Source organism: Lissotriton helveticus, chromosome 1_2, assembly GCF_964261635.1.
Source record: "Lissotriton helveticus chromosome 1_2, aLisHel1.1, whole genome shotgun sequence".
Taxonomy (NCBI): Eukaryota; Metazoa; Chordata; class Amphibia; order Caudata; family Salamandridae; genus Lissotriton; species Lissotriton helveticus.
The window spans coordinates 285,134,234-285,146,377 of NC_136058.1; positions in this window are offsets into that span (position 1 = coordinate 285,134,234).

Genomic DNA, 12,144 nt, shown 5'->3' on the forward strand with positions numbered 1-12,144 from the left:
AGGGAGGGGATATGACTGGATATACTCTAAGAGTCGCATAGGAAGGGTATATGGTGCAAGGTCTAAAGCAAATACCATTGATTAGAGTTATTACAATAAGTCAAAGAGCAGAGGGGCATATTATCAAGGGGGTTTATCTCCGCTTTTTTGGCTTTAAAAGCCAAGAAAGCAGAGATAAAATTATCTCCCTATTATCTAGCTGTCGCTAACACCAGTTAGCGACAGCTAGTAGGAGATAGCGACCATCTTGGGCCCCACTTTGCATGTCAGTGATATTTATCACTAATGACATGCAAAGTGGGCGTGCCAAGATGTTAGCGACTGGAAACAGTCGCTAACATCGCTATCTCCTGTTACCAACTTTTGGAGATATTTGCGCTAAGCGCGAATATCTCCAAAAACTAACACCTGCCCTGAGCAGTTCTTAGCCATGTTATCCAATGGGAGGTGGATACCATGGCTAAGAGCATTAGCTCGGTAATGCATGAATATCGCTGACTTTTCAGCGATATTCATGCATTGCGGCCGTTTTTTATCGCATTTGCGATAAACCTTGATAATAGCAAGGTTTATCTGCGATAATTTCTGACGATGCTTAGCGTTAAAAAATTCATTGCTAAGCATCGTTAGCGATAAATATCGCTTAACGTTGGTAATATGCCCCAGAGTTCCATAAGTGTGGGTGCAGTCACAGCACAAAGGGAGGGTGGGAGGGATGCAAGGGTATGGAGAGAAGGGGAGGCAGAAAAGGGAGGAAACATTTGAGGATCATCCACGGGGAAAAGGGTTAAAGGACGAGGGAATGGGAGGAGGGCTAGAGTCCAGAGAAAACTGTCCGAAAACAGCAGCAACCTGTCGGTCAGGACAGAACAAAAGACAAGAAGTCCAGGAGAGAAGGTGGGAGTTCAGGTGGGAGATGAAGTTGGAGGCCAGCCGCAGGCGCGTCGCCATCTTGGAGAGCTTGCGGTCATCCGGCTCGGTGGGCGTGAGAGTGCGCAAGGTGGTGAAGGTGTTGGTGCGGTCACGCTGTTCGGGGCTAAAGGCAGGTCAGGCAGGTATTGCTGGGCCCTGTCGGCAATGTTGAAAGAACACAGTCCCAACCTAGGGGACAACCTGGAATCAGGCGGGGAAATCACAGGGGGAGACCACATGAAGCCCAGGCAGGTTAAGAGCAAGCCCCGCGTGGCGCCGATCTTTGCTCTGCGGTCACTGGCGGCCGCCATCTTAGGTCCAGGCAAGTTGCAAGGAGGGTGGTGCGAGGGGGAGCCGCCGCAGCACTAGGGGCCAGTTGTGCGCCCCCGCCCAGATATGTTAGCGGGAGGCTCCGCTAGGAATCAGCGAGCAGCCGGCAACCCTACCTACCGGGAGCAGCCTCCGATCGTGTGGGCATTGCGCTGGCCGCCATTTTGGTGGAGCCGTGCAGGACGAATTATGCCAGGCACTGCAGACTGCTTCTGTGAGTAGCGTTGTTGGGAGCGCACCCAGGTATGATTTTGCGGCATCTCCTGGTGCTGCATGTGTTCCGTCACCTGGCTGATGTCAGTACAGGTCGGGGCGACGCCAGGAAGCGGGCAGTATGAAAGCCCGATCGCGGAGCCTCAGCAGGACACGTCTGCCTGCTGAGGCTCCTCCTCCTCTCTGATTATCGCAATAAAGGCGATAGTATATATATATATACTAGCAGCCCGTCCCGACGTGTCCGGGTATGAATTGCTGCCGGCCAGTAGTATATTGTTTTGTAGGATTTCGTTTTGATAGCATTTCTTATCTGTGAAAAGCCTGTGAAACGCTCTGATTCACAGTGCACTGCTGATGCACTTAAGAGTGCGCGTTCAGTAGTGTGTGAACTCGAGTTGCCCTACTTTATTTTTCCTTGAAATATTATATAGCGCGAACTCGACAACATGGCATGAGCACAATTTACATTACAGAAGAACACATTCATTTGTGGTAGGCACGAGGAGACAAAGCGATTTGCCTGGAATCCCAGGATGTTGAGCTGATGCCGAGATTCGAACGTAGCTCCCCAGCTCTAAAGTTCGCAATTCTAGAACTTGTTGCGGGAGGTGTGCCTAAAAGTGTATGTCGGTGCTGGCCATCAATGAGGGAGACCTGTGCATTTTTCAAATCGGTGGTGAAAAAATATGATTATGTTGCTGGAGATGTGGGCCGCCGTGCCACCAATGTACTTACCGGGGGAGGGTAAACACCCATTATTCCGCAACTTTCTTTCCGCATACCATCACTTCGCATACTTTCATTACGAAAGTACCATGACTCCGCAATGCCATGGCATTACATTTTATATGCTTTTACCACGCATGCATTTACAACGAAATTCGTTGTAAATGCATGAATGGTAAAAGCATTTTTTTTTAATGTTTGGATAAGGTAAGTATGGGTATAGGGGTATACGTTTTGGGGTATTAAGGTATTTGTTTAGGGGTATTTGGGTATTTTAAGGGTTCAGATATAGATTTGGTTATGGGGTTCAGGGGTAGTTTTAGGGTTTAGGGATAGGTATGGGTTTGGGGTACAGGGGTATTTTTAGGGTTCAGGGCTAGGTTTGGGTTTTGGGGTATAGGGGTATTTTTAGGGTTCAGGGGTAGGTTTGGGTTTTGGGGTACAGGGGTATTTTAAGGGTTCAGGGCTAGGTATGGATTTTGGGGTACAGGGGTATTTTTAGGGTTCAGGGCTAGGTTTGGGTTTTGGGGTACATGGGTATTTTAGGGTTCAGGGGTAGGTTTGGGGTACAGGGTTATTTTTATGGTTCAGGGCTGTATGGGTTTTGGGGTACAGGGGTATTTTTAGGGTTCAGGGGAAGGTTTGGGTTTTGAGGTACAGGGGTATTTATAGGGTTCAGGGCTAGGTTTGGGTTTTGGGGTACAGGGGTATTTTTAGGGTTTAGGGATAGGTTTGGGTTTTGGGGTACAGGGTATTTTTATAGGGTTAAGATGGGTTAGTGTTTAAGGGTGTTGGGGTATTTTAAGGAGTAACGGTGGGTTATGATTATGGGGTGCAAGGGTATTTAAAGGGAGCAGGGTGGACACCCGGAGCTGGAATGTACAGAACCTGGGAAGAAAAAACAATGAAATATTTAGCACAACGTTGCTTTTTTTTCCCCGTAATCCAGCGCCCCGCACACGCCCAGGCCCCATCACACGATATGAGACATGGCATGAAGGGCGGAACGTAAAAACAACAGTTGATGGACAGAATGCAGAACAATGTCATACATTCACCCCAGTACAAAGATCTGGGCCTAAATCCATCGGGACTTATTTATGAAGGCCTTGCGCCGCCGGTGCGTCACCTTTAAAAAGGGAAAAAGAGACGTACCGGCGGCGCAAGGCCTTCATAAATAAGGCCCCTCGTTTTTTTGCACTCCACACCACCCCAGTTCAGACATGGCCATATGCAAACCAGCCTTGACCCTGTGCCTCATGGGAACATTCCAGCCTGAACTGCCAAGCCATGTCTTTCCTGCACCGGAATCAAGCATCCTAGGACCAGTTTCTTCAGCCAGGATAGCTTGACTCCAGTGGTGTGGAGAGCATGGGATTCACGTCTGAGCATACCCATCCCACTCAGGGTGACAAAAGCAAAAACAACAGTTGATGGACAGAATGCAGAACAATGTCATACATTCACCCCAGTACAGAGATCTGGGACTAAATCCATCATTCTTTTGCACTCCACACCACCCCAGTTCAGACATGGCCATATGCAAATCAGCCTTGACCCTGTGCCTCATGGGAACAGTCCAGCCCGAACTGCCAAGCCATGTCTTTCCTGGACCGGAATCAAGCATCCTAGAACCTAGGAATCAAGCGTCCTAGGACTGGTTTCTTCAGCCAGGATAGCTTGACTCCAGTGGCGTGGAGAGCATGGGATTCACGTCTGAGCATACCCATCCAATTCGGGGTGACAAATGCAAAAACAACAGTTGATGGACAGAATGCAGAACAATGTCATACATTCACCCCAGTACAGAGATCTGGGCCTAAATCCATCGTTTTTTTGCATTGCACACCACCCCAGTTCAGACATGACCATATGCAAAGCAGCCTTGACCCTGTGCCTCATGGGAACAGTCCAGCCCGTACTGCCAAGCCTTGTTTTTCCCGGACGGGAATCAAGCATCCTAGGACAGGTTTCTGGCTATCAGCCGTCTACAACCAGGATAGCTTAACTCCAGTGGTGTGGAGAGCATGGGAGTCACGTCTGAGCATACCCATTCAACTCGGGGTGACAAATGCAAAAAACAACAGTTGATGGACAGAATGCAGAACAATATTATACATTTGCCCAAGTACAGGGATTTGGCCCTAAATCCATCGGTTTGTTTTGCACTCCACATCACCCCAATTCAGTCATGGCCATATGCAAATCAGCCTTGACCCTGTGCCTCATGGGAACAGTCCAGCCCGAAGTGCCTGAGATTACCCGCCTCAAAGGTTTGGGCTCTCTCTTTATTATATTAGTATGGATGTACCACACGCCCCCAGCGTTTGTCACGCCCCCCAGCACACAATGCAGACACACCCACCCTATTTTTAGGGTTTAGGGATAGGTTTGGGGTTTGGGGTACAGGGTATATTTATAGGTTTAAGATGGGTTAGTGTTTAAGGGTGTTGGGGTATTTTAAGGAGTAAGGGTGGGTTATGATTATGGGGTGCAAGGGTATTTAAAGGGAGCAGGGTGGACACCCGGAGATGGAATGTACAGAACCTGGGAAGAAAAACCAATGAAATATTTGGCACAACGCTTGCTTTTTCTTCCCGTAATCCTGCGCCCCGCACACGCCCAGGCCCCCAGCACACAATATAAGACATGGCATGAAGGGCGGAACGTAAAAACAACAGTTAATGGACAGAATGCAGAACAATGTCATACATTCACCCCAGTACAAAGATCTGGACCTAAAGCCATCGGGCCTTATTTATGAAGGCCTTGCGCCGCCAGTGCGTCACTTTTAAAATGGGAAAAAGTGACGTACCGTCGGTACAAGGCCTTCATAAATAAGGCCCATCGTTTATTTGCACTCCACACCACCCCAGTTCAGACATGGCCATATGCAAATCAGCCTTGACCCTGTGCCACATGGGAACATTCCAGCCCGTACTGCCAAGCCATGTCTTTCCTGCACCGGTATCAAGCATCCTAGGACCGGTTTCTTCAGCCAGGATAGCTTGACTCCAGTGGTGTGGAGAGCATGGGATTCACGTCTGAGCATATCCATCCCACTCGGGGTGACAAATGCAAAAACAACAGTTGATGGACAGAATGCAGAACAATGTCATACATTCACCCTCGTACAGAGATCTGGGCCTAAATCCATCATTTTTTTGCACTCCACACCATCCCAGTTCAAACATAGCCATATGCAAATCAGCCTTGACCCTGTGCCTCATGGGAACAGTCCAGCATGAACTGCCAAGCCAGTCTTTCCTGAACCGGAATCAAGTATCCTAGGACCGGTTTCTTCAGCCAGGATAGCTTGACTCCAGTGGTGTGGAGAGCATGGGATTCACGTCTGAGCATACCCATCCAACTCGGGGTGACAAATGCAAAAACAACAGTTGATGGACAGAATGCAGAACAATGTCATACATTCACCCTAGTACAGAGATCTGGGCCTAAATCCATCGTTTTTTTGCATTGCACATCACCCCAGTTCAGACATGGCCATATGTAAATCAGCCTTGACCCTGTGCCTCATGGGAACAGATGATTCAGAAAAGGGGGTGGTGATGAACAGAGTGCCTGAATTAAGCAGACCACTCTTACCCAGTCCAAAGATCAGGGCTTGATCCATCACCGTTTTTTAGCTCACTGCACCATCCCAGCTCAGAACTTGGCCATATGCAAATTAGTCTGTTCCTGTCCCAGTGCATGATGGGAACAGGGCAAACCAAACTACCAAGCCAATTCTTATACTGGGAAGGAAACAAGCTTCCGGGGACCGGTTTCTGCCATTTCAGGCGTCGTCGGCCCGGCTTGCTTGAATCCTGATGGTGCAATGAGCAAGGGACTCACATCTGAGTATACCCTTCCACGCTTATGGTGGACAAAATGATTCAGAAAAGGGGGTGGTGATGAACAGAGTGCCTGAATTAAGCAGACCACTCTTACCCAGTCCAAAGATCAGGGCTTGATCCATCACCGTTTTTTAGCTCACTGCACCATCCCAGCTCAGAACTTGGCCATATGCAAATTAGTCTGTTCCTGTCCCAGTGCATGATGGGAACAGGGCAAACCAAACTACCAAGCCAATTCTTATACTGGGAAGGAAACAAGCTTCCGGGGACCGGTTTCTGCCATTTCAGGCGTCGTCGGCCCGGCTTGCTTGAATCCTGATGGTGCAATGAGCAAGGGACTCACATCTGAGTATACCCTTCCACGCTTATGGTGGACAAACAGTCCAGCATGAACTGCCAAGCCAGTCTTTCCTGAACCGGAATCAAGTATCCTAGGACCTAGGAATCAAGCATCCTAGGACCGGTTTCTTCAGCCAGGATAGCTTGACTCCAGTGGTGTGGAGAGCATGGGATTCACGTCTGAGCATACCCATCCAACTCGGGGTGACAAATGCAAAAACAACAGTTGATGGACAGAATGCAGAACAATGTCATACATTCACCCTAGTACAGAGATCTGGGCCTAAATCCATCGTTTTTTTGCATTGCACACCACCCCAGTTCAGACATGGCCATATGTAAATCAGCCTTGACCCTGTGCCTCATGGGAACAGTCCAGCCCGAAGGGCGGAACGTACCACACTCCCCCAGCGTTTGTCACGCCCCCCAGCACACGCCCACAGCACAATGCAGACACACCCACAAGGGACTACTTTGCTGGCACGGTTCTTTTACCTTTTAAATGTATATGGTGGGCGTCTGCGTAGCCTATGTCCTTCTGCTGCAACTGCCCTTTCCAACGCTGTATTGGGTGTTGTGATTGGTGCTGTGGTTCCTGAGATTACCCGCCTCAAAGGTTTGGGCTCTCTCTTTATTATATTAGTATGGATATGTGAGGAGACTTTTTTTTTTCAAGGTTGAGACAGTTCCAAACGGTGATACAGAAAAGCCAAATCAAAGATGTTTGAGTTTGCTGTGAGGTGCGGTTCATTCACTACTTTATATGGGTGGTGCTGTGTCATCGTTGGGTCATGCATTTTTATTTACACTTGCATTCACATGGCCCTTTCTACATTTTTATTTGCCTCCTGGGGGGACCATTTTCTTTGTGATTTTTTTTAAGACGGTGAGGCAAGTTATCAACACTTTGTGGCAGATTTATTACATTTGTGCTGGTGCAGTCATGGAAAATGACGCAAACCACTGCTTTATTATTTGGAAAGTCTGAGCCTCATTTACAAAGAAATGACGCAGTGCCGCAAACCATTTTGCTGCGCTGAGCTGCTTCATTTTAAAAGCAGAAAGATGCGTCGTATTAACAACAATACAACACATTCATGTGCTTTCCCCTGCACTGGCGCACAATTAGATGCCTTGCACCAGTCCAGGCACCCTTGCGTCATGTTGCAAGGGTGCCTGCGTTGTGGGGATGATTGTTTTTGTGCATGAAGAGACAGCTTCCGGCACAAACATACCCATTAATGGCGTTTTCCTCTTTCCTTGTAAATATGGGTATGCACACAGCACCGCCGGTGCGTCAAAAGAACTGATGCACCAGTGGCCCAACAGCCTTGCAAATGAGGCCCTTCATTTGCACCAAAAAGTAGCCCTAAAAGTGAAAACAATAACTGTTTGTGTTACTTTGTATTATTTTGTGTAAAGCAGGAGTCCAGTGGGTGGTGCATGGCATCACCACACTCCCACCCATGCTTTTTGATTCGAATCCCTAGCTACTAAAAGTGTTGTACAGGGATTTGTGCCACAAATTAACATCCCCTCAGGGCACGCTCTATGGGACTTATTTATAAGCCCCGTGCGTCACTTTTTTGGACTCACCGGCGGCGCAGTGTGCCTGCCCTTACTTACAAGGCCACATAAAGTCACCCTGCATGGCTTTTCATGGCTTTGCAACTATGGCCCCCTCTAATGCGGAGAAGTGTGGCTCACTGGTTAGAGGAGGCAGACCCTGAAGCAGAGGTCAGACCCGGGACCAGGGTTCAATTCCCGACGCGGCAGGGTCTTGAGCCCAAATATCCACGGACTCGATAATTCTCGTTTCGGTGCCTACTCGAATCATGGGTTCACACTCTGCAGCTCTGGGCATTAGCCTGCTTAATCTCCACTACGCCCCCCCCGCGGCGGGATGCCTGGCTTTCACCTTGGGGGAAGCCAGGACGGGTTCCCAAGGCAAGCGCCGAGATGCCTACGGGTAATCGAGCGCTATATAAGAACGCATAATAATAATAATAATAATAATGCGTTACTCTGCATGAAGGGGTGTTCCATGGGTGCTGCTGTGGCTGGTTCCATGCAACATCCATTGAACCTGACGCATTCCCAGATTTACAGTGTTTGGTAAACCTGGGAATGTGTTGTATTCCTACGCCTCCCAGGGGAGGCACAACAAGGAGTAATACCTTTATTTCTACGTGTTTTTCCTTTTTCGATGTGTGCTGTATTATGCAGCACACATAGAAAGAGGAAAACACCTCTCGTGAAGGAAGGTGTCCCTTCCTGCACAAAAACAATCACCCCTACAACGCAGACACCCTTGCACCACGGCGCAGGGGTTGGCGCTTGGTAGTCCATTGTGCGCCAGTGCAGGGGAAGGCTTGCTGCAATGCTGTGCATCAAAATATTGTAAACCTGGCCCAAGTTAGAGCTTGGGTTTTATGTTTCCAAACTTTAGGTATGTGTTGTGCCAAAGCAAAGTAACACATAGCAGCGCAAAGTGTGGATACAATATTTAGGGTCAGATTTATGATTGAATTGTGTTGCCTTACATCACGAAAGGACAAAATAATCCATAAGACAGATTTACCAAGCAGTGCAAGGCCACCTTGTGCAGCCCTGCATGGCTAGGTAAATGTGAAGTAACACAAGGTAAGTTCTCTGTCGTGGGGCGCATATTTATAAGAACGGACCCATCACCATAAGCATCGCTGCGTCAGATTTCATGCTCCTGCCGCACAGGCCCAAACGCCCGTACCGTGCAGTGTTGTTGTCAATAATGGCAATTCATTCCGCATCAGTAATATTATCACTGATTTCACAGAACATGGCCTGAGTGTGGTAATATGTGAGGACATAAGCAGTGCATGGCAAGGGCACAAGTTATAGTTTCCTAACAATAACTGCTGAATCGCAGTGTAATCTTTTGGTTTAAAATGGTATGTGACATTTTCACCTAACTATAATGTCGCTTTCACTTTTTTATTTTTTCAGTGAAATTATGGGGTTGATTCACAGAACTAACTTAAGACAAAATCCTAAACTTACTACTTTTGGTATTCACAGAAGTTAGGATTTTGTCTTAAGACAGACATAAGACAGACTTAAGACAGACTTAAGACAGAATCCTAACTTAAGTCTTTCTTAAGTCTGTCTTGTACAGGATGTAAATGTAAATGTAAATGTACAGGAATTTATATAGCGCAAATCACCAAGCGGTTTCTAAGCGCTTGCTTAGGGAACCCGTCCTGGTATTCCCCTGTGAGATAACCCTGGCAGGGTATCCGCAAGGTGAAAGCCAGGCATCCCGCCGCGAGGGGCCGTTGTGGAGATTAAGCAAGCTATTGCCCAGAGTCGCAGAGTGTGAACCCGTGAATCGAGTAGGCACTGGAGCGAGAATTGTCAAGTCCATGGACATTTTAGGACTCAAGACCCCGCCGACCCGGGAATTGAACCCTGGTCCCGGGCTGACCTCTGCTTCCAGGTCTGCCTCCTCTAACCAGTGAGCCAAACTTCTTACGTCTGTCTTAAGACAAAATCCTAACTTCTGTGAATACCAACAGTAGTAAGTTTAGGATTTTATCTTAAGTTAGTTCTGTGAATCTGGCCCTATGTTTTTAAAGTATATTTTATTACCATATCTTCTTATCCCAACTCCCCAGAGTACAATGGGCGCCGATAATATCATCGCCCTATTAGCAAGCTGTCGCTAACTGATGTTAGCGACAGCTTTTAAGGGATAGCGAGCAGTTTGGGGCCCACTTTGCATGTCAGCACTGTTTATCGCTAATGACATGCAAAGTGGGCGTACCCAGCCTGTTAGCGACTGAAAGCAGTCGCTAACGTCGCTATCGCCTATTAGCAAGGCAGGCACAGCGATGGAAATATTCCCGCTATCGCCTGTTCAGATCAGTTCTTAGCCATGTTATCCAATGGGAGGTGGATAACATGGCTAAGAGCATTTCGTCGCTAATGCGTGAATATCGCTGCATTCTCAGCGATATTCACACATTTCGCCTGATTTTTATCGCTTTTGAGATAAACTTTGCAAATAGCAAGTTATCTCAGCGATAAAAACCGGTGATGCGTGGCGATAAAAATATTGCCGCTAACACTACTTAGCGATAAATATCGCTATTTGTTGGTAATATGCCCCAATGTCTTTAACTTTGCTTGGTAGGAGTTGGTGTGCTGGCCCTGGTCTTAGGCCAGGCCCTGTCCCCAGACCCCTTTGGGCAGCTAACACCTCATCGCAGGGTCACCTGTCAGTGTGCAGCAACCCACAGCAGAAATTCACCCCCTGCTTCCGCCCTTTTTTAAACATTTCCCAATCTCGCAAAACTCTTGTGCGAGCCAACGCCACCCTATGTGCTCCCGTGGGACTGGCTCCTTCAGGACACCCGTGTGGTATTGCGGTAACCCAAAAATATTTTTGGGACATTTGGCCAGAAGGGCCTCTTCCCCAGTCGTGGTTCGCCTCCCTTGCCACCTCATACCTTATTTTCATTTTCAGGACACGGGGACCAAGTCACTCTGTCCGGAAATAGCAGCCGCATTTCTCTTTGTGTTGCGTTCAGCCAATCAGAGCGTAAGCTAAAGATGAAATAAATGCATAGGGGCAGATTTACAACTTCTGGCGAATCTCTGCTAGTCAGCAGGGATGCGCCAGAAGAGTTGTGACACATATGCCCACCTGTGCGCCACCACTGATGGGCCACATTTCCAATGTGGTGCACCACGGCACACGGATGGGCAGATGCGTGTCGCATCCCAGAGGGGAAAAGGCGGCGCATTGCTGGAGTAGCAAGCGCGACGCAACTCCAGCAAGGCTCAGGGTACCCCTATTCCTAACATGCTGCGTCAATCCTTACGCCTGCTTCAAGCAGGCACAGGGTTTGGTCGCAACATGGCCGTAAAAGTGACTTCGTGAAATCTTGTAGATTTCACTCAGCCACTTTTCGGAGGCGTTCCTGTGCCGGAACGCCCCCCCCCCTGTGCCGGAACGCCCACATGTGGCGCTGGGCTTTACAACGTGATGCATCTCCCTAGATGCGTCGCGTTGTAAATAGCCCGCAGCATGGCGCTGGCTTTGTGCCGCCTCTGCGTCACAAAAGTGATGCAGCGGTGGCGCAAATGTGGCGTACGGGGCTTGTAAATCTGCCACTTAGGGTTTATTTTTTGACATAGGTAAGACATACTTTTGACATTCTCAAGGTTGATGGAAGAATAAATGGGTATATAAGTGTCTAAATGGATGATTTTTTTGTGAGTAAAATTGATTGTATAACGGACTGATAAAGTGTATCTTAGTGAATACATGGGTTAGTGAGTAATGTTTAAATATGCAAATATCTGTATCAGTCTCTCACTTTGTTCATGTATACAAGGACGGTGCACCAAAAAAGGAGTGCTCATGAGCTCCAATTCATATTTTCAAGTTCTTTTATTAAATTTTCATTTAAAACAAATTCCTCAGCCAACACGTTTTGTTCACATTGAACTTCGTCAGGGCTGAAACAATGTAAAATTACATAGTCAATATAACAAATAATAAACTCGATAAAAAACACCACCTCACAAAGTGCATAGTCATAATAAAACCCTAATTTTATATATATACAAATTAATCCTATAATATATTTAAAATTATGAATCTCAAAAGGAAAAAAGGAATGAGAGAGCACAACACATATCCAAATACAGTTTCATTTTCGTCATATTTCTGCAATTTGTTTGTTCTCTTTATTCACCAGTGAAAACAACAAATCTAAAC